Source organism: Macrotis lagotis, chromosome 4, assembly GCF_037893015.1.
Source record: "Macrotis lagotis isolate mMagLag1 chromosome 4, bilby.v1.9.chrom.fasta, whole genome shotgun sequence".
Classification (NCBI taxonomy): domain Eukaryota; kingdom Metazoa; phylum Chordata; class Mammalia; order Peramelemorphia; family Peramelidae; genus Macrotis; species Macrotis lagotis.
Genome location: NC_133661.1, coordinates 55,301,300 through 55,323,905, shown reverse-complemented (window position 1 = coordinate 55,323,905; position 22,606 = coordinate 55,301,300). Strand labels below are relative to the sequence as shown.

Below are 22,606 nucleotides of genomic sequence, written 5' to 3'. Positions count from 1 at the left end.
TCTAGTGTGAACACTGGAAGTTGTGTGAAGGATGAAATAGAGTAGGGAGAAACTTGAGGGAAGGAAATCAAAGAGAAAGTTACTTCAATACTCCAAGCAAAGGCCTGAATTCTCTAGCTCTTTCTAAAATGAAATTTCTGGATATTAAAGATGACAATGAAATGAGAACACTTTCAAAATATAGGGTTTAAAACTACCCAAGTCACACACTCTTTGTATTTTCCAATTCTAGATTTTCTTGCATCTGAAAGTTTTCCTTAGTACATAAACTTAAAACTTGGTCCAAAAGACCATTAAAGATAAGTAGAGCATCCAAATTAATTTTGTGGATTGGTTAGGAATTAGATTACTTTATGAGGTTTTAATACAGTGAATAGTGTGAATACCCTAATTTTGCTCATTTTTATTGCAAAATCCTATCAATAATTATGTGCTTATAGCAGATTTTTTAATAGTTCTAACAATCAGTATTTACATCATTGTAATAAACTATTCTAAATAGTTCTGTAGGAATGTTTGGTCTAATCCTAAACTTTCACCGTGCCTCCAAATCTATATAATCATCAACACTATTCTCAGCAGAAAACTTCAACTCAGAAGTAGTTGGTCTTAAATCCTACAGAGAATCTCCTCTAAGCATTCTACTGAAATATTACAACACATCAATGTTTTAAAACTTTATAGTTACAAGAATATTGTTCTACCCAAAACTGTGTAAAGAAAACCAGAAGTCAATCAAAAAGGGACTGCTCTTTTCTTATTTGGAGTTTTACTTTCCAGAGATTGGTTCATTTTCATCTCTATCTCCATCAGCTCCTGAAGCACTGCCACATAGTAGATGTTTAGGGAATGCTTATTTTTATTGTTCAGTTGCTTTTTTTTTGATCATGTCTAACTTTTTGTGATCCCATTTGGTATTTTCTTGGCAAAGATAACTTATCCAGCTCATTTTATAGATGAGGAAATTGAGGTAAACAGGATTCATGGACTTGCCCAGGGTTACACAGTTATTAAATAAATGTCTGAGGCCAGATTTGAATTCAGAGTAGTCTTCTTGACTCTGGCACTCTATCCACTGAGCCATGTAGCTGCCTCTAAGTGTAATAGAGAATTATTTTTTTATTTTTATTATATACTCACTTGGCCTTTCAAAGTCCTACAGTCAAATGAGAATTGACAAAACTTTATCATCAGCTTTCCAATTTCAGGGTAGTTTCAAAAAGGAAGATGCCTACTTCCTTTTTCAGTCCCCAGGTACAAGGCACTGCAAACAATTAAATGCTTGTTGGCAGACAAAAAACTACTTGAATGGTGAACCAGTTGACTTTTATATCCTCCCTTACAAGTTACTTCCCCCTAAAGACCTCTGGTCTTAAGACTAGAGAGAGTTAAATTAGAAAATATTAATCATCCAACAAATGTTTCTTGATATCCTTCTTAGTGGGAAATATAAAAACAATAAATAGATTCTATGCTCAAAAAGTCTGCCATTATGGGAGGCAAAAAAATCAAAGATACATAAAATTGGAAGAGAATTAAGCTGGGAGATGGGGGTGATGAAATAAGAGGTAAGGAGGGAGCAATCTCAAGATCCCCTTTACTTTCTAAATTAAAATTACAATTACTATAGCACTTTATAGGAAGTACAAGACTTCTAAACTGAGGCTTAATGAACTTATGGATGATTTGAGATCTGCAGAATACATCAAGAAAGTAAATGGAACTAATATTAGTCACTTTGGTTACTTATTCTAGTAAACTTTATTGATAGAAAATGAAGTTTTATAAAAATTATTTGTGAATTAGAATTATCTATTTGTCCCCCATTATTTTGGATGATGAAGAATTAATGGTAAGCTGTCTGCAATGGAGAATGTCGTCTGTGTCCCAGATAAAGAAGCGTGGAGTTTGAACAAAGTTCAAGGACTATTCCCTTTAATTTAGAAAAAAAAAACCTGCTATCTTATTGTCTGATCTTGTTATCTCTTGTACTTTGTGTTTCTTCTTTGGGGATGTGATTTCTCTCTCATCACACTCAATTTGGATCAATGTACAACATGGAAACAAAGTAAAGACTGACAAATTGCTTTCTGTGGGAGGTGGGGAGGGAAGTGAGATTGGAGGAAAAATTAACTCAAAATAAAATCTTTAAACAAAAAAAGAATTAATGATAAGACAACATTTAGATGTCAATCACATGATAAAATTTCACAACTGACTAATGATTCCTTCAATTATTTTAGTAATTTAAATATGGTATCATTAATAACTTTGGAAAGTTGTCTTGGTGACATTCTTGTCATTTTAAAAGCCTCATCTTTTATCCATTTAAATTATTTTACATTATTATATATAATTTCATGTATCAATTGAATTTTGAAGCTCAAGCACACAAAGTAATGTCTATCTTAATGTAGCAATGCTGATCCTAATAGCAAATGCTATTGGTAACAACCTATTAAAATAACCCATGAGGTTTCCAGTTAAACATAGATTGTAAAAACAAAAAATTTTATTTCAATCTTTTCATTAATCTAACTGATGGGAAGAAGAAACAAGATGGTATTTTTTCTCTAGAGTACAGTATTCTAAATTATTTTTTTTAAAGGCAAGAATGGGGCGGCTAGGTGGCACAGTGGGTACAGCACCAGTCCTGGAGTAAGGAGTAGCTGAGTTCAAATCACAAACTCATGCCACTTCCTCTATTCTCACATTTCAAATCTTTGCATTCTGGCTTCCAACTGCCTCATTTAACTGAAATTGCTCTGCCCAAAAGTCACCAGTGATCTCTTACCTAACAAATGCAATGAATTTCTTTCCTCAATTTTCAATCTCATGCACCCCTCTGCATGTTGATCCTGATTCTCCTACCAATCTGATCTAGTTGTTCTTTGTTAACTCCCTTTCTTGCATATTCTTTCTTGTCTCACCTTAAATGGATGTACACCAGAGCTATTGCCCTAGAAACAAACTTATTTTTCATCTCCTTTCCTCCACCTCTCCCTCCTGCCTTTTCCCCTTCCTCGCCAACTCTAGGTAAGAACTCTTATTCTAAACCCTTTTTACTCTTCACAGCCAATTATTTACCAGTTCTTCTCTATCTCCACAGTCTATTTACTCTCAATCCCCTTCTCTTTATTCACAGGACTACTCAAACTAACTGAGATCCCCATCACCTTTCACTTGATTGTTGCAATAGTCTCCTAATTGGCTTCTCTACCCCAGTCTCTCCTCCCTCCAATCCCATCCTCCACATAGTTGCCCAACTAACATTCCTTCAGCAAAGGTCTGATTATGTCACTTTTCTTCTTAAGTGGCACTAGGTCTTTATCACAAAGAGAACATAAGAAAGGATTAAAAAACCCACAAGCACAAAAATATTTATAGTAGCTCTTTTGAAGAAGCAAAGAATTGGAAACCCATCAATTGGGGAATGGTTGAACAAATTGTGGTAAATGACTGTGATAGAGTACTCTTGTTCTGTAAGAAATCATGAGCAGTCAGACTACAGAAAAGCCTGAAAAGACTTGCATGAACTGATGCTGGGTAAAGTGAGAAGAACCAAAAGAACACTGTACAAATTAATGGCAACATTGTGTGATGATCAACTATGATGGACTTGCCCTTCTCAGCAATACAATGACCAAAATCTAAATTCTAAAGGACTTGTGATAGAAAATGTCATCTACATCCAGAGAAGGAACTCTGGAGTCTGAATGTAGACCAAAGCTCACTTATTTTCAATTTTCAAAATTTGTTTTATGGTTTATGGATTTTTTTTCCCCTTCTCATGGTTCCCTCCCTCCTTTTTGGTCTAATTCTTCTTTCACAATATGATAAATATAGAATTATGTTTAATAAAGTTATATTGTATAACATATATTAGATTGTTCATCAAGGAGAGGAAGAGAAGAGAGAGAGAAAAATGTGCAATTCAAAACCTTACAAAAACTCTCTTACATGTAGCTGAGAAAAAATAAATCATTTATTTATCAAGGGGAAAAAAACTTGCTTCTAGAATAAAACATAAACTAATCTGTAGACTTTAATTCTCTTCACAAGCAAGCTGGCATTAGTCTCCCTTTCCAGGTTTACTTTCCATTGCTTTCCACATACTCTACAATCCTTCCAAAGTGGACTTTTTGCTGCTTCATCTCCTCTCGTAATTTTTTTGTACAAGTAGTCCTCACTTCTGGGAATGCACCCCATTCTTACCTCACCTCATACAATGAGTCCATACAATGAGTCCAACTCAAGCGCCCACTCCATAAGAAGTCAATTTTGATCCCTAATCCCCTTCCCTCTATGTGCTACAACTTAATTTTAATTGTTTATTCCATAAAGAAGGTAAACTCCTTGACGGCAGAGACAATTTTGATTTCTTCTCAGTGCTGTGTATAACAGCTAACAGTAAGAACTTAATAAATGCTTGATGAATTGAATAAGATGGATATTATTTGTGACCTAGTGTCCTGTAGACCAGGAATCCAAGGCAGGATGACTTACAAAAAAAAATGTAGTATTAAAAATGGAAGGATTCTCCCAGGAAGCCATGAATTTCTTATCATAAAATGTAAGACTTGGTAAAAGACTAACCAAAGATACTACAGCAAAGTATCTTTGGAGGAAGTTTTAACAAGTGAACAGGAAAAAGTATTATAAATATTGCTAAACCAAAACTCAAAAGACCTGGATTCGGGTCTCCACTCTAACAGATATAGTTATAGATAATTCATAAAATTTATCTGAACTCCAGTTTTCACATTTGTTTGATCATGTCCCGTCCTAAGAATCAAATGAATTATATCTGAAAATAAACTACAGAGCTCTCTACTAATGTATAAAACTCTCTATAAAGATGATCTTACATTTGGTTCACTGAGGCAATGGCATGTAATAGGGGTTAGATGGAAAAAAAAGGCAGCTATAGTGGAAGAGTTTGATCTGATGTGTGGTAAAAAGCTACTGTCATTTTCTTGTGTAAGGGAGTGACAGAATGCAAGTGTCCCAAAGCATGAAAAATGCTGTTTTAGAAAGAGAAGTCTGGCAAGGTTCTGCAGTATGGATTGAGGAACACAAAAATCGGAGGCAGGAAATCTTACAGTAAGCATCAGTCTCTCGGCAACTAGACAACAATACTTACGTTTCAGAATCTAAAAAATAAATTTAATTTAAAATCTTTTCAGAGAATTTTAAAAATAGTAATTTTATCACTATTCATACTAAAGTTTTTAAAATCAGATTCTAATAAAATTTTCTTACCAATTCTAAACCTAAACTACCACAAAAAAAATACTTCAGCTAGGATAAAGTATTACACAACCTGGGAGTTTGACTTTATTGTGAAATGTTCATTTAATTGACAATTTCCTTGTTATGTCATTAAACTATAATTATGTGAATCTGTTTTAGCAAACAAAATCAAACCATAGGGGTGACTAGGTGGCGCAGTGGATAGAGCACCGGCCCTGGAGTCAGGAGTACCAAAGTTCAAATCCAACCTCAGACACTTAATAATTACCTAGCTGTGTGGCCTTGGGCAAGCCACTTAACCCCATTTGCCCTGCAAAAGCCTAAAAAAATCAAAAATAAATTAAAAAAAACACCAAACCATCAATAATCTTATAATTTCTGTAATTCCTAGAAAAGATGATTTTTAGATAACAAATTAGAAAGGATAATCATAAATCTACTGGTGTTTTGGTGGGGTATTTGTGGACTATCATTTTATTGATGCAAGGAACTAAGCTCTGGTGATTATTTCCAATTGATCCTTTCTTTGAATATTTGAACTTCATTGTTTGCCCACTGTTCTCACTCATCAAACTAAGCTCCTGGAGAGTAGGGACTGACTGTCTTTTTGCCTAGCACAAGACTTTTAAAACCTTTGACTGACTGACTGACTCCTGCCAATGCAGGTTAACAACTACTCTGAACATTTCTAGTCTTAGAAAGTTCATGGGTCACTGAGAGGCTCAATGACTTGTCCAGAGTTACCAAGCCAGTTTGTGTCCATCATACTTCTGATGAAACCCATGAATGAATGACTTACTTTTATATACTGCTTTAGGGTTGACATTCACCCAACTAATCTTCAAGGTGGATAGTACAAGAATTATAACCTCAATTTTACAGATGGAAAAATTCAAGCTCAGAAAGGTAATGATCTATTATCAAATAATTGCATTTTAACTGACTTGAACTTAGTTCTCTTGACTCCAAGTCCAGTTCTCTTTCTACCACTTTGGATTGTTAATCATCTCAAGGTTGAAATGTTCACAAGCTTTGAACTCTAAAATGTAATCATGCTTCTGAGCTATTGTAAGAAATACGATCCCTTCCAAAACAGTATTTTAAAATCTGAAAAGTCATTTGAAATCATCAGAATTTTGGAGACTAGGTACATGATTAGCAAGTACTCTTACTAAGCACTTTCACTTTAGAAAAAATTAAGTGTAAAGCATACTGTTTTGAAAAGGTAAAATTCTCTACTCCATCTTTCGATTAGCTCGTACTTGAACAAAAGAACCAAGGTAAACAAATATCTAAATTTTTTAAAAAGATGATTCTGAAAATATTTATCAATTCTAATTTTTGACTAATTGCTATTTTCAACATAGCATTTTTAGAAATAAAGGAAAAAAATTCAGATTTCTCTGAGTTGGGAAGAAAAAAGATCATCACATTCATAGTATTTTATGTTAGCAGCTATTAAGATTAAAATTCCTAAATTTCTTATACATTTAGGTTACCACTACCCTTATAGGATCCAGCTTTACAAACTCTAATCATTCTCAACTCTTCCATTTTCTTCACCATTGCACTTCAATCAACCACCAAGTCTACCTCTACATTTCCTTCTCCATTCATGCATAAACCTCCCCATTTCAGTCCCTTAACATCTTGCATCAGGATGATTCCAATAGATTCCCACTACTTTCCCTCCCTAGTCCTTCTTCACATCTTACCATCTGTAAAGACTCCCTCAACTTAGATACTACCTCTGGGATACTCAGAGTCTTTTCTATTTCCCACCTTGTTGGGTATTCTCATCCTCCTGAAACTATCTTCCACTTATTTTTTGGCTCATGTTATATTCTGAAAGTTCAACAGAATCTTGAGTTCTTCAGTCAAGTGGCATCTCAATTTAGCAGAAAGAATATTAGATCTGTAATTAGAGCACCTGACTTCAAGTCCTGATTCAGACACTTACCACCTGTAAGATCTTGGAGAAGTCAGTTAACATCTCTGTCTCTCAGTTTCCTTATCTGGAAAAAGAGGGATTTGGACCAAGTGAATCTAAAGCTAGGTGGTGCAAGACCACGGGTCTAGAGTCTGGAAGACTCCTCCTTCCTATGTGTGAAGATGGCCTCAGACACATACTAGTTGTGTGACCCTGGGCAAGTCACTTTATGCCATTTACCTGAGTTTTTCATCTGTAAAATGAGGTGGAGTACGACATAGAAAACCACTTCAGAATATTTGCCAAGAAAACGACAAATAAGGGTTCAACACAGACTCTAATACCACTGAAACAAATAAATAACAAATTCCAGCTTTAGCCTTATAATCTTAAGAATCCAAGGGAGTAACCATTCATTTTTTTAATCCTTTTTTATTCCCAGAATGTACATACATACATTGCCTTGTACATAGGAGATTGCTTAAGAAATGCTGGCTAAATGTGTTGCATTGCAATGCTTACTAGAAACAAGAAGACAAGTTATCATTGTTATATATAGGCCTCTCAAACAACAACAAATTTGTTATTATTATTTTGTATCTATTTAGTGTTAACCTCTCTGGGCACATATTGTTTCACATGATGGGACAGAAGTTTCTTGGGCAGAAACTGTTTCCTTTCTATCTCAGCATACCACCTTGCTGACTCGTTGGTTGTTCATAATTAAACATGACTCTGCATTTGCTATAAAACTACTACTTTTGAAAGATCAGCCACTTGAAAGAGGTTTGCATTTACAGAAATGCAAACATTTTTAAGAAATTCATCATACTTCCCTTACACTACAATTTGCTACTTTTTAAGTAGACAAGCTATTTATATAGGTTTAACCATCACCTCTTCACCTCAAGTAAGTTTCACACAATTATTTTTCTCTTGCCAAAAAAGGGCAATTAAAAAAGATAAGACCTTATTGTTGGGTAGCCTTAGACTGAGCATAGTAATTCCAAATGAGTCCCCAAACCTGCTGCAACAGAGGCACACCCACTAGGATTTGAAAGACAGGTGACAGCTTCCAAAGTGCATCAATGGGAAGGGAATATTTCCTCTTATTGAATATGAACTATCTCTTCCAACTCTATACCTCTTGTGAGGAACACCTCCTATGGGAGACCTTTCATCTTCCAATGTCTACACCACAGTGTGTGTGTGTGAAGAAGGTGAATTCAGTGAGAGGAACACCGCTCAACAATCTGTATCCTCACACATAAATTCTGATTAGTAAAATTTCTTGTCCCCAAAAAACTTTTGTCTCCTTGGTAATTCACCACACACACACACACACACACACACACACACCAACAATAACTTTGCCTCCTTGTTTCTATTAAGAATTGTAATTAAGGAGCAGCTAGGTGGCACAGTGGATAGAACACCACCAGCCCTGCAGTCAGGAGGCCCTGAGTTCAAATTCAACCTCAGATACTTAATAATTACCTAGCTGTGTGATGTTCAGCAAGTCACTTAAGCGTACTGTCTTGCAACCAAAAAAAATTACTATAACCACACACACACTTCAATGATAACTTTGTCTACTTGTTTTTAGTAAGAATTGTAATTCATCATATGCATATATACAAATACACACAGACATAAGCTTTCTCATTTTTGAAACAGAAAAGCATTAACTTTTCTTTAAAATATGAAAATGTTGTCTTTTTTTCCTCCTCAGAAGATAAAGGAAAAATGATAAGGAAAAAGAAGTTTCTTTTAAAAATGGAGAACCAAGGGGCAGCTACATGGCGCAGTGGATAGAGAGCACTGGCCCTGGAGTCAGGAGGACCTGAGTTCAGACCTCAGATCTCAGATACTTAATAATTACCTAGCTGTGTGACCCTGGGCAAATCACTTAATCCCATTGCCTTGCAAAAAAAAAAAAAAAAAAAAAAACCAAACAAAAAAACAAACAAAAATGGAGAACCATTAAACTTAATTCCATATCCCCAAACACTGCAACACATAATCACACAGTCAATCCACCTTCTATTCTTGTCATAAGGTCTTTCATTTAAAGTTAATAGAGGCTTTAAAGACAGACCATCAAATCCATATCTCTTCACTTTACCAATAAGAAAAACTATAAAGCCTGGAGAAACAAAGCAACTTGTCCAAGATCTCACAGCTAATAAGTGTCTGAGGCATAATTCAAACCCTGGTCTTCCTTATTGTAACTAAATTCAGTGTAAAATCTACTAAACTATGCCACCTTTTGCTCCTTACTCTAGATTCATGAGCCTTCAGTTACCCTAATGTTTGCCAACATTTTTACCCTGAGTTGTCCACCTACTCACTGATGCTCATACCTCATACATAAACTTCAAGACACATTTTCATTTTTTTTATAGATGACATATTTGTAGCTACTAAAGATTCCCATCATCCTATCTTTCTAGCCTAATGATGGATACTCCTCTCTGAGTTGGCTGGCTCAATGCCTCTGAGACACACTGCACCCTCTCCAACCTGTGTCTCTTCCCTAACTGGAAGGACCTCAGTATATCATCACATGCTGAAATCTTGTCATCTTTTAAAACCCAGCTCAAATACCACCTCCTCTTCAGTAAGGCTTTTCAAATCAAATCACTCTCTTTACCCAACTTCAGAAATTATCTTTCCAGTTCTTTTGGTTTATACCTTTCCTTATACAATTAAGATGGTCCATTTTACATCATGCATGTAGGGCTGTATCTCCCTGCTGTATCACTGTAGCCCAGAGTCCAGCACAGGACTCTCTACAAGGAAAGTAGTTCATCAATGGTGTCCTCTCCAATCTAATGTTCCCTTTTTCCTCTAGCCATGTACCTGAGAAGCAACACAAAATAGTGGTCAAACTGTCATCAAACTTGGCACCTGGAAGACCTTGATTCCAATGCTTTTCCCCTGTTAAATATGGATTTGTTTATTTAGATGTTGTCTATCTCTATCTATTAGAAGGCCTTCCTCTCTTGCAGCCAGGAGTGTTTGATGCTCTCCTTGGCATTGTGTCTTTCACATGCTAAGGGTTTAGTAAATGCTTAAAACTAAATGTGTGACCCTCCTCTCCAGCTTCAGATTCCTCATCAGTAAAGTGATGTTAATGAAAACTATAGAATAGCAGTGATGAGGATCAAATGAGAAGTTTTAGAAAGCACTTGATAAGTTTTAAAGTACTATATATTTATGAATTGTTGTTAGGGATCCTAGATTTAGATCTGGAAGAGACCACAGTGAGTTCAACCTCTTCATTTAGAGAGGAGGCTTCTCAAGCCAAAGAAATTAAGGGCCATGTTCCCTTCTGAATCACCAAGTCAGTGTCTGGGACAGGATTTAAATCACAGCTTCCCTATTCAAAGACCAGCCGGTGTTCATCCTTTTGAAAATCTTATTCTTAAAAATCACATTCTCTCAATTCTTACCCTGAGTTCTCCACACAACTCAATCATTCCAGTAGCAAATCCAACCTGCTTATCCTGTCTTGCTTCCTCTTTCAGGACACACATATTAATTTTCCTGTTCTAAATCTTTCTTTTTTATACCTAGTCTGTCAACCTTCCCTACATATTTTTGAGGAAATGTAATGCAATTCAAAAAAAATAAACCAATGTATATAAGAGGAAGGAGCCTTAATCTCTCTTTTGGGGCAAACTGAAATTTGAAGTGACTTTTGCAAAATCCAACAAGCTAATCAATTGAACAGTCTAGGCATCCAGACTTCCCCATAGTGTGCACCTGGTGACAAGAAACTTAACCAACATTTGTTAAAGTTCCTCAAAACTAACTTCTGCGTCTCCCTATGTTACCAGCGACAATCCTGAAACTTCTTCCCTGTGAAAATACTTCAGGTGCCCTGTTCCGTCCCGCCTCAGCCCAGAGCAAGGCTCCCTGCCGGCCTGGAAGCTCCCAGTCCAGCACATACCTACCCCTGTGGCAAGCTCTGCTGCACAGCTTCAACCTCAGCCCAACAGAACCAGCTCCTCGGGAGCAACCTTCACTGGGCATCTAAGTCTTGTCTAAAGCTGGGGGTGGGCTGAGACCCAGGATGGGCCGGATTACTGTGTGCACGGTCCCAGGCCAAGGACTTAAGGCTCTGGACCCGGGTTAGAGAAGGGGGGGGCGGCCCTCTGGGATCTGCCCCCGCCGGGGCCAAGGCCAGGGCCAGGGCCAGGGTCAGGGCCGGCTCAAGGTCAGCCCACACTGAGGCCCTTCTTCAGCCGCTGGACAAGAGGGCAAGCCCAGACTGCAGCCCCTGCCGTCCCGGGCTTCTACCTGGGAGCCCCAGAGTCCGGGGAAGGCACCCCCCGGCCCCCGGGTTCCAGAAGCATCCTCCCCCCTCCGGGGGAGGCCGTGCGGCCCTTCCCCCAGCTCGGCGTCCCCTTCCTCCTCTGGGGTGCGGGCGGGGGCCTCCCCCGGGCCCCCCCCAGTCCCGGCTGGGGTGCTCGGCCCCCCCATGTCCGCAGGGTCTCCCGATTGTTCCCCGCGCGGCCCGACACGTGGCAGCCACGGCGAGCACCGCACGCGCGCGCGGCGCAGCCCCCCGCCCCGGCCCGCGGCGCCCCCCGCGCACCCCACTCGCGGCCGCGGCGCCGGCCCCGCCCCGGGCCCCGCCCCCGGCCTCACACCCCGCCCCCGAGGCTCGTGCGGGAGGGCGGGGCCTCGCGCTCCCCGCTCCTCCCGCCCCCTACCGTCACGCTCGGGGACAGCCTGACCTCGAGCGGCCCCGCGGTGACCCTCGCGCGGGGGCCTGTGGGAGGGGCCTCGCGCGCCCTCGCCCTCCCCCCCCAGTCTCCTCCCCCTGGGGGCGCGCTGGAGTGGGGGGCGGCTGGCAGACCTGGTCGCCCGCCGCCGCCGCCGCCGCCGCCGCCGCGTCCGCCGGGGGCGCCGCCCCTGCCCGAGGAAGAAGCCGCGGCCGCTGCCCGAGGGGAGTGCCACCGCTGCCGCCGCCGCTGCCGCCGCCGCCAGGGGTAGGAGCTAAGCCGCCGCCATTTTGTGTCCCCCTGTTGTTGTCGTTGACATGAATCCGACATGACACTGATTACAACCCAATGGAGTCTCATTAAACCCGCGCCGTCGCCCCGCCCCGCTGGCGCCCGATTGGACGAGACCGGTGACTCCCGGGGCCACCCGTTGGCCCTTCCGCCCGTCCGTCACCCGCCCACTAAAGAACCGGCAGCCCATTGGGGCAGGCTCCTGCCGGTCATCCCTTCTCCGCAGAAGCACGCCCTTCGACCCATCGTCCCCCCCTCGGGCGCCGCCCCCAGGGAGGATCCGCGGCCGCCGCCAATCGGCAGCGCGCTCTGGCCGGCCTCGCCCGCACCGATTGGCCGCGGCCCCCTCTTGCGCCCGGCCGCCGCGCCACTCCGCCTCCGCGGCCCCGCCCCCCCCTCCCGCGAGCCGCGGACTCGGCCGCCGCTTAGGAGGGGCGCCCGGCCTCATTGGCCGGCGGAGACGTCGGTCAGCGGGCCGCGCCGCCCGCCCCCGCCGGCGCGCCCCGCCCCCAGCCCGCAGCTAAAGTTTGTGTGAGAGCGGATCGCTGGCGGCGGCCGCGGGCTGGAGGAGGGCCGGGCGGGCGCGCGCGCGGGCGGGCGGGCACGAGGAGGGAGCAGCCCGGCTCCGCGGGCGCCGGAGCGCGCCTTCCGCGGCCGCGACCCGCCCCCCCCCCCCGCCGGCCCCGCGCCCCGGCCCCCCCCCCCGCCCGGGCCCCGCCACGTCCCCTCCCGGGGGGGGCGCGCGGCCCCCGCCCGGGCCTCGCCCGTGTCCGCAAGCACGTGCGCCGCCCCGGCCCCGGCCCCGCCGGCCCGGCCCCGGCCCCGGCCCCGCTGACCTGGCCCCGGCCCCGGCCCCGCCGCCGCCGCCGCCGCGTCCTCTCCCAGCCGCCCGGGTCCGCGGCGCCGCGCGCCCCCCGCCCGGGGCCCGCCGCCGCCGCCTCCCCGCCTCGGCCCGCCTCCGCCCGCCCCGCTCCGGCCCCGCCCGCCCCGGCTACCTGCGGCCGCGGCTCCCGCCCCGGGCTCCGCCGCCTCCCGCGCCGCGGGGAGCTGGGCCGGCCTGGGGGAGGGGAGGGCGGCCGGGGTTCGGGGCGCCCCCTCCCGATGCTCCCGGCTCGGAGGAGGGGGCGCGGGGCCCCCGAGGAGGCGAGGCCCGCGCGGCCCCGCACCCGAACTTGAGCCTGCACACAATGAGGGGAGGACCAGGGCCCCCGGGAGCGCCCAGCCGCGGCCCTGCCTCCCGGGAGGGGAAACCACGGGCACCCGCAGGGATGCCCGACCCCCCCGGTATTTTTTTACAGAACTTCAGCCTTTAGGAAGCCCCTTCGGGACGGGGCCGGCGTCGGGGGGCGGGAAGAAGTTAGAAAGGTTGTGCAGACGGAATGCCACCTGTTGACTGGAGAGCGGAGAGGAGGCAGGGATGCCACGGCCAGGCTCGGGGGCCGGGGTGGGCCGGCCGGCGTGGAGGCGGCGAGGAGAAAATGCCGCATATCCCGACGCTCCCTTTGTTAAGTTTCCGTGCCCTGCAAAGCCCACGGATTCTGCTCTCCAGGAAACTTGATTGTTTTACCAATTCGCGACCGAATCGCCTTCCTTAAGCATCTCTAGTGTTATGCGGCCCGGGGAGCAAAAAGGAGCTTATCCTCACCCCGCCGACCCTCGGAAAAGGGAGGGACAAGCAAGGCAGAACACATACTACAATACCCCATCTTCTTAAAACTTTCATTTTTCAAATGCTGTTCCTTCCATCCCACCAAGCAAGATGAGAAAGGTGTTACAAAGTAGAAAAAAAAATTCGTGAGAAGAGTGAGGGTGTGTAGAAAGAGGGAGGAGGTGGTGGCAGAGCTGTAATACTACACTCAATGTTGTCACAATTTCCATTAGAAACCTCCCCCCTTTTCTTCATTGGCAGTTTATTACTTGGTTACTAGGTTTAAAAAAACCAACACAAACTCTTTAGATTGAAACTTGGTATTCGAGGGTCTTCTGGAAAACAAAACATCGTGGAAAAGCTTAACAATTTGCTCGACTTCTTTTAAGTTGCATGAGTGATAAAAACAAATAGGTTTGATGCCCTCAGAGATTTGCCCCCAACTCCTTTTATTTCACATCTCTAGTATCTCGTTGAAGGTGAAGTGTTACAAGCTCTTATTTCATAACTCCAGCCTACTGCCTTTAGGTATTTCAAAGCCAAAGGTATTTACAACGTTGTTGGGAGGTTTTTTCCCATCGTACAGGTGTTGGAATGTTTAGCCCTACAAGAAGTCACCAAAGTGAACTTAGACCCTGTCAGCCTTAGCCTGTGTCCTTCCTCCCCCTCTTCTGGATTTTTTGGATACAATTTACTTTGTGAATTACCTTTCTCCATCCCAAACTGAATTTTATTTCTCAGCAAAAGTATGGAGTAGCTTAAAAACAAAATAATCCTAACATCAGTAAATTTTCACTTAAAGCATGTTAAGGAACCAAAAAACAATAAAACATTCAAATTTAGGATGTTATTATCCGTTGAATTTAATAAGTCTTAAGCGACCATGGAGTTATCAGTGACATAAATATAAGGTCCGAGCCTAGGATGATTCTTTCCGACTGCCTTTGTGTTTCCGCTGTTTGCTACTATAAATGATACTTTGTCACAAATCCAGGCAAAAATGGCTCCACTGGTTCCGCAAGAGGTAGGATAGGAAAAGAACCCAAGAAGCCGGGGGCATGCTGCTTCTTTACTTTGTACAACCTCTTGCTTATCAGCTGTATCTCAGCTCTTGCAGAGCTAAACAACATAGTTGGGAAGTTAGCACATGAAACCTCAAAATAGCTTGGCTAATTTGAATAAAAAAACCCTAAAATATGGTTCAAGACCTACAATTTCTTTGAAGTTCCCTCCCTCAACGATTGAGACCAGAAGTCTTAGAATAGCCTAGACTAGAACCTGCTCCCCTACAGGTCTAGAACTTGGGTAGCAACCTACTCGATGGAAATTTTCTTTTTCTTCTGTCTTTATCCTTCCCTGATACCTCACTCTGGCACAGTGATCCCTGGGTTCTCAAAGGCCACTTCTCTGCAATATCTTACCAACTTAAAAGGCTTTCTGCTTTTGGACTCTGAGCTTGAGGGACTCGAGGGACCAGTCCAGCAAAGTTCAAGCAATTCTTTAGCTGATTGGGGCAGGATGAAGACTTCTTTGGCCAAGATGACTCTCAAAGACCATCTTAGTCACCCTCAGGGTGTACTCTGTCTTTGGAACAAGGACCCGAACCGACAACATCCAGGAGCCCCTGAAGTAAATTGTCATCTGACCCTAGGTGTTGCATTATATTGGTAGCAGAGACCTGAGTAGTAGACTGAATGCTTTGAAGTAGTCTCCTGAGGAAATGGTGATGACCTGATCTTTTCCATTTCAATTTATTTACTTTGGGGTGTGTCAAGCAAATAACCATCTGATAAATATTGCATCATCTGGCTGCCTTATCATTCAAGCAATATGATGAATTTCTAACTCTAGATAAAGAACACATTAGATCCCTCACCCCATCCCAGTATCTAAAGAAAATTTCTTTGGCAACAGGTGGGAGAAACTACTCATGGTTAACAAAAGGGAAGGGGAGGATCTTAGGAGTCTTTTTTCCTTTTCCTTTTGAAGGTTGCAGAATCCTATTTGGCATAGCACAACTCAATCATAAGAACCTATGGGCAATTCATATTTTTTGGTACAGATTCAACTGTCCCTGGGAACACTTGAGCATCTGCCTATTACATAGTTTACTTTCTTTGTAAGAAGGAGTAGGCTGCCTATTTAATGTTACTTCATCACTCTTAAATTGTCTTCAACAAAATCCATCCCCACATATTACCCAGCTTTAAGAGATGAGATCCATTGTAGAAGGCAACAGAATTTGTTTTTGATGTGTTTATTTGTTTTGGTGATTTTTCTCTTCCTCTTAAAAAAAAAAACCTACCATAAGAGATAATTTTTTTAGACTAAGTGGGGGAAAGAATTCAAAAGAAATCTAGGTGATGTTAAAAACAAAATAAATAAAAATCTATTTTATAATTGTTTTAATTATATCTGACCTGTTTACCTCTTATTCCTCAGTGGAAATGGAAATTTGTTTGTATGCATATACATATGTGAACTTACCAACGTTGATGCTCTCTCCATTAGTGAATTTTCCTATCCCCCTCAATGTCTTAAATACTCTGATTTAGTTACTGCAATACTTCATTGGTTCTCTGGTGAACTGATTTATATGGATGCTCATTCTACCACTGCATGTCTTCATCATCTTGTCCTTTTTTTGTCCATATATATATATATATCTCTCTTCCAGAAGTAGTAGTTCAAATAGTGTGGTCCATGGACCCCTTCCCCCTTCCCAAAACCCTTTTAGGAAGTCCACAAGGTCAAAATAATTTTCATAATAATACTAAAATGATATTTGCCTATTAAAATAATCCCCTCTTTCCCAACAACATATTTGTATGAGGCCAGATTTTCTTCATATACTTCAACCAAAACAACATATCACAACAGATTGAATGCAGAAGCATATATGAGAATCCAGCTGTCTTCTATTAAACTAGACATTAAAGAATTTTGTAAAAATATGTAAAATAATGCTACTTCTCACTAATTTTTTTTGTTTTGTAAAGTCTATTTTTATAAAAATATGTTATTTACATACTAACATGTAATCAATTTATTATTGATGCTTAAATGAATAAATATTTTAAAATTTCATCCATTTTAATTTCTAATATAGCAAACATTGATAGACATAGCTCACATAAACAAAAGCTGTAAAGAGATTAGAGAAATTAGAGAACTACCATTCTACAAGGTTTTTTCTCAGTCCACATAAAGAAGAACTTCACTGGAAAATACTATCAAGTTGGAAAGAAAAATTAGAAATGGCAGTAAGGGAAAAGCACAAATTACTAAAGAAGGTTGGTTACAAAGAAACTTAAGTAATAATATGTAACAATTTTTTTGAGAAATTGTATTTAGTAGGTAGAAGTTTGAGTTTCTTTAAAAATGATGTAATTCAACAATCGGGAACAATTTTGGGCTGTCTGCAAAGGAGAGTGCCATTTGTATCCAGATAAGGAGCTGTGGAGTTTGAACAAAATGCAAGGACTATTCCCTTTAATTTAAAAAAAGAAAAAAAGCAGATATCTTATTGTCTGATCTTGTTACCTCTTAGACTTCTCTTCTTTAAGGATATGATTTCTCTCTCATCACACCCAATTTGGACCAATGTACAACATGGAAACAAAATAAAGACTGACAAAGTGCTTTCCCTGGGGGGTGGGGGTGGGGGGAGGGAAGCAAGATGGGGGGCAAATTGTAAAACTCAAATAATATCTTTAATAAAAATAAATTTTAAAAAATGATGTAATTCTTTCACTTCAAAAAATTGCACAGGTACTAAGGTATCATGAGATACTTTATTAGAATGCATCTGTAGCTCCTTGATTTAGAAACATAGACAATGCTTTTCTTTTTCCAGTCATACATCTCATTGGTATCTTTTTGTATTTGTTTATTTTTGCAAGGCAGTGGGCTTAAGTGACTTGCTCAAGATCACACAGCTAGGTAATTATTAAGTATCTGAGGCTATATTTGAATTCAGGTTCTCCTGACTCCAGGCTCAGTACTCTATTCACTGTGCCACCTAGCTGCCCCTCATTGGTATCTTTGATGTCATTTTGTACTCAAAAATTCATCATTCATATTAAACTACAGTCTTCTTAAATGTTCCAAACATCCTTCCACTGCCCTTGGAATGAACTTGCCATTTTGATTCTTTAGAAACATGGTAGTCCATGATTACAGCCAACTAGAATTGCTAAAAGAAAATCAATGTTAAACAGATGGGTTTCTGTTTTTTTAGGGAGAGATCCAGCATAAGATACAGAGGATTCATTGTGGCAAAACTCAGGATGGACAGTTTTCCATACTTGGCTTTACTTCCCAACTCTGTTGCCTCTTAGACTTGCAACTCTGGGCAAGTCATGATTTCTCAACAAGGCAGGCAACTCTTTACAGCTCCAGATTACAGAGGGAATATGACCCACATAAAGAGAGGAGCCTTATCAGAGCCTCCCAATACCAGTGAAATGAAAAAAAAATACAGGGTCTTAAAAATTCTGCACCATTTCCCTAACTGAAGCCCATCTACTCACTTCCTGCAGCTACTGACTATTGAGATGACCAGCAGTGCAAGTGCTAACCATCCTCTGCACAAGAAGTGTTCTCCACTCATTGGGTCTGTGCTGGAGGAGTCGGGCTCTTTGAAGGGATTCACTCATCCAATAAGCTGTTATGAAGTGTGTGCTCTAACAGTAGTTAATACTCACAGAGGACATTAAGGGCTTTACAGGCTGCTGCATTTGGTATAACCAGTAACCCTGGGATGTGGATGCTATTATTACTCCCATTTTAGAGATGAAGAAACTAAGACTTGAGAGGGTTGAGTGCAAGAAGATTGAATATCATTTTTTTTTTTATTTAAAGTGCAATGCTCTCTCTGGTTTGACAAGATTCTTTTGATCCTGTTTCTTTGCAGATCCCTTGTGTTATCTATCCCTTCCTGCTTGGTGTGCTCTATAAATTTGATGCGCACACCATGTATGCCTTTATTGAAGTCATTGATAAAAATATTCAGCAGAACAGGACCAACAAATCCCTGATGTCCTCCAATGGAAAGCTCCTACCATATTGACACTGAACCATTCACAACCCAATCCATATGACCAGATTATTGTCTAATTATATTGATTTTGTGTTTGGCATTCAGAGTAATTCATAACTTTTGCCCCATCTTTCCAGTCTTCTTCCACCTTCCATTCTCCTCCATCCCTTACACAAAACATTCCATTTCCAGGTGTGAGGCGCTTTTACTGGCTGTCCTCTCTTCATCTCCATCCCCTCTTCTTGGCTTCCCTGACTTTGTTTCAGATCCCAGTTGAAATTCTACCTTCTCTAGGAATCCTTTCCCAGTCCTTCTTAATTCTATAGTCTTCCCTCAGCTGATTTATCCTGTGTCAAGCTTGTATGTTTTCTCCTTCATTATATCCAGAGCTCCTTTGAAGGCAGGAATATCTGTTGCTTCTTTGTTTCCCCATGACATTTTCTTTCTTTTTTTTTAAATAACTGATTCCTCATTGTCCCCAAACTTTCTCATCTCCTTTGAAATTCCTCTGAATATATTTGGGCAGGTTTAATTCTTTTTTCTATTTTAATTGTACTAATGAGAAGTTTTAAAAGTCATAGGATCATAAAACTAGAAGAGACATAAGGGGAGGGAATAAATATTTTTATAGTTTTTAACCATATGTCAAGCCCTTTTCTAAGAACTTTAACAAACACTAACTCAACTCATTCTTACAATAGGCTTGCAGGGTTAGATGCCCATTTACAGATGAGGAATCTGAGACTGAGAGTGGTTAAATGAAAGTGCTCAGTGACAGGGGCTGGATTTGAACTGAGGTTTTGCCCATCTTCTGTCCACTGTACCACCCATCTGTCCAAATCAGAAGAGTCTATCTAGACCTTCATTTTATGAATGAAGAAAGTGAGACTAAGAGTAGTTAAGTCACTTATTGAAGGTCATGCAGTTAGTGAGAGAGATAACAAATTCTTTGGTTCCATCTCCAATGATTTTTATATTTTGCTATATAATGTACTCATCAATGAGTAGCTAGTATTATTTGCAATTTTTAGATATTTTTATTGAGGTGTGAAAAATTTTAGCTAATTTATATATTAGGTGTGGACTCTGTGTGTGTGTGTGTGTGTGTGTGTGTGTTTGTTTGTGTGTGTGCATTTGTATGAGCTTGCAATCCTTGAGGAACATATATTCTAATAGGGAAAATAACATGTATACAACTTGATACATATAAGATATATGCAGAATAAATGGAAGGCATTTTTGGGGGGGGAAGAGTAGAGAGATCTTGATAAAAATAATTCTCTCTATATATCTGTTAAGTACTATAACTGAATTTGCTCATGTCCCAAGTTCTTTTTCTAAGAGATGTTGGATCTGGGGACTTAGGGATATTATGTAAATCTATCATCAATATTACTTCTTTGGGGGGAAAATTAAAACTCAAAAGCTTTCTAAAAAAAAGTTGTCTTTCTCAAGCAAAAAGAATAGAGAAGGAATAAAGAAAGAAAGGAAACTTCCCCTATCAAAAAAAAAATTACTTCTTGTCCCCCTTTTCTTTACTTTTTAGGTTTTGCTTTTTAAAACACTAAAAACATAATAATACTGGGCTAAAAACCACTCATGAGAAAAAGAATGGGACTGAAGATCCATTGAGTGGGGATCAATTTCTCCATGCAAATAAAATCTGCTATAATATGGGAACTGTACATGTATCTAAGAACCTTGCTAGAGGTCTGCTGAGTTTTTCACCTAAAAGGAGAGAAGAATGGAAGCCAGAGCCATTTCAACATCTCAACTTGGCCTTTTTAACTTCTAAGTAATTAACTCTCCCTTCATTATCAGTTGACTTTTTCCCTAGGTTCAAGTTTCCCTTCTGCTATTTCCTTTGGGCATATCAAGTTGTCAGTTCCTAAGGAGAAAGTTCTGCCCGGAGTTCAAACAAAAACTGTTTCACAACTTCTAAATCCTATTCCCTAATCTTGGAGAAATGATCAGAGTAGAATTTGTTTCTTTTTATTTTTTTAGTGGAATTTATTTATGAACAAGTGGACATTGCATTTACTTCTTTCTGACCACAGTCAGATCTCCTTTCTAGGGTGCATCTGCCTCCCTTCAACAACTTGGATAATAATAGGAGAGGCCTGTTAGAGTCCTCCACAGGGAGAAAGCTTAGATTCGAGACTTCCTGCTCTGCAGGGTGCAGCCTGGATGGGGACAGGATGGTAAACTCCAGTCATGACTGTAGACCATGGTCAGCTTCATAGGATGGGGCCCTGGTGAGTAGACCACAACCCCATTTATTTACCTTTAGGTAACATTTGAGGAAAAGTCAAATCCTGAGTAAAGATGAAGAAGAGGGGCTTGGCTGATAGACTAAGTGTCAGTTTATTGTATATTGGGCTCATGGCCAGTCAGTCTTGAGTGTAACTGAATTTGGCCCTCATGAGCTTGTTGATAGGACAGTCAGGCAGCTGCTAAGTGGGTTTAAAAGCTGCAGAAGCTGCCAGCCATGGGCCCAGCTCCACAGAAGATGAGTTTGTAAAGAGGGACACAGAATAAGCCATGTAATTGAAGCACATAACCTCTGCCCTTTTCCCCTCCCAAAGCAGCCAGTGCATATTCATTCAGGATCAACACAGCCCTAGCTCTCAAAACAACTAGGCAGGCTGTATGTAGTGCCATGCCATCAGAAAGTTTGTGGTGGAGGGGAGGCCTGATCTCCTACTAGGCAGGAGACAGCTGTTGGATGGTCAGACAGAAGGTGCCACCCACCTTCCCCAAAGAGCAGTGGGCCTGGAAAAGTTGGCGATGGGTGGTGATTCCAAACAAGATTTGAAAGGTCCTGGAAGGTAATTGTCACAAACAGGACTTTGGGTCTCAGACCATTCAAGGAGTGTGACCCACCAAGGCCAGACCCTGGCTCCAAAGAGTTCCTGTCCCTGGCAGGTGCACAGAGGCCCACCCACCAGGAAAGCAGGAAAAAAGGCATCCTGGCCTCCAGGCACCTTTCATTTGGTTTGTCCTAAAATTATTGCGATTTTGCAATGTTCCTCTCAGCTGATTTCTCCTGTTGCTCTTCTATGTGTCCTTCCCACCCAGGCCCCAGTCCTTTGCCATCCTGAGACATTAGCCCTTTGTTACTCTGTATCCCACAGTGCCAGCTTAGTCAGGCAGTTGTCACGATCATGCTGGTACTGTAGGATACAAAATAACTAAGAAAAACATATCGAAAAGGTTGGGGGTGGGGAGGTGGAGGCAATTGGACTGGTGGGGGTGGGGGTGAGAAGGAGCAGGCCAATTTTTGTGCAAACAGTAGCACCAGCTGCATCTTGCAAGTCGCTAAATTAGCCAGGCTGTTGTTTTTCTTTTAATTTTTGTGTGAATTCGAGAATAGGTCATGGATGTCTTGGCAGACTGTGAATGAGGCCCTTTATGAAAGAATTCACCTTGCAGAAGGGCCGCTGTCAGCCACACAAAACTCTCCCAATGAATTAGGCTTTTACAGAAGGTCCCTTCTCATTTTTTCCCTCCCTGATGCCCTCCCTGGTTAATCATACCAGAGTTTCCTTTCTACCTCCCAGCCTGCTCCAGTCATTCTCCGAATGAGTTTGCAGAATGTCCAGGACTTAAAACCACCCTTTTTCCTCCTTGTCATTGAATACTGCCAGCTCTCTTCTAGGGCCAGATTTGGGCTTCTCCTGCATCAGCAGCAGCAAGGTGTTGCTACTGAA

General features: G+C 41.9%; 1 protein-coding gene across 3 annotated transcripts in view; it reads right to left on the bottom strand.

Moving 5' to 3' along the window:
- KAT6B (lysine acetyltransferase 6B) overlaps positions 1–12,082 on the bottom strand; it is a 219,849-nt gene extending 207,767 nt beyond the window's left edge. Inside the window, exon 1 of one of the 3 annotated variants that reach the window (XM_074232877.1) lies at positions 12,051–12,082. The gene's annotated coding sequence lies outside the window, so the exon portion shown is untranslated. Of the gene's footprint in view, positions 1–11,142; positions 11,455–12,050 lie in introns of those variants that run through there. The other 2 variants (XM_074232878.1, XM_074232876.1) reach the window with 2 other exon arrangements.
- Positions 12,083–22,606: the final 10,524 nt, after the last annotated feature.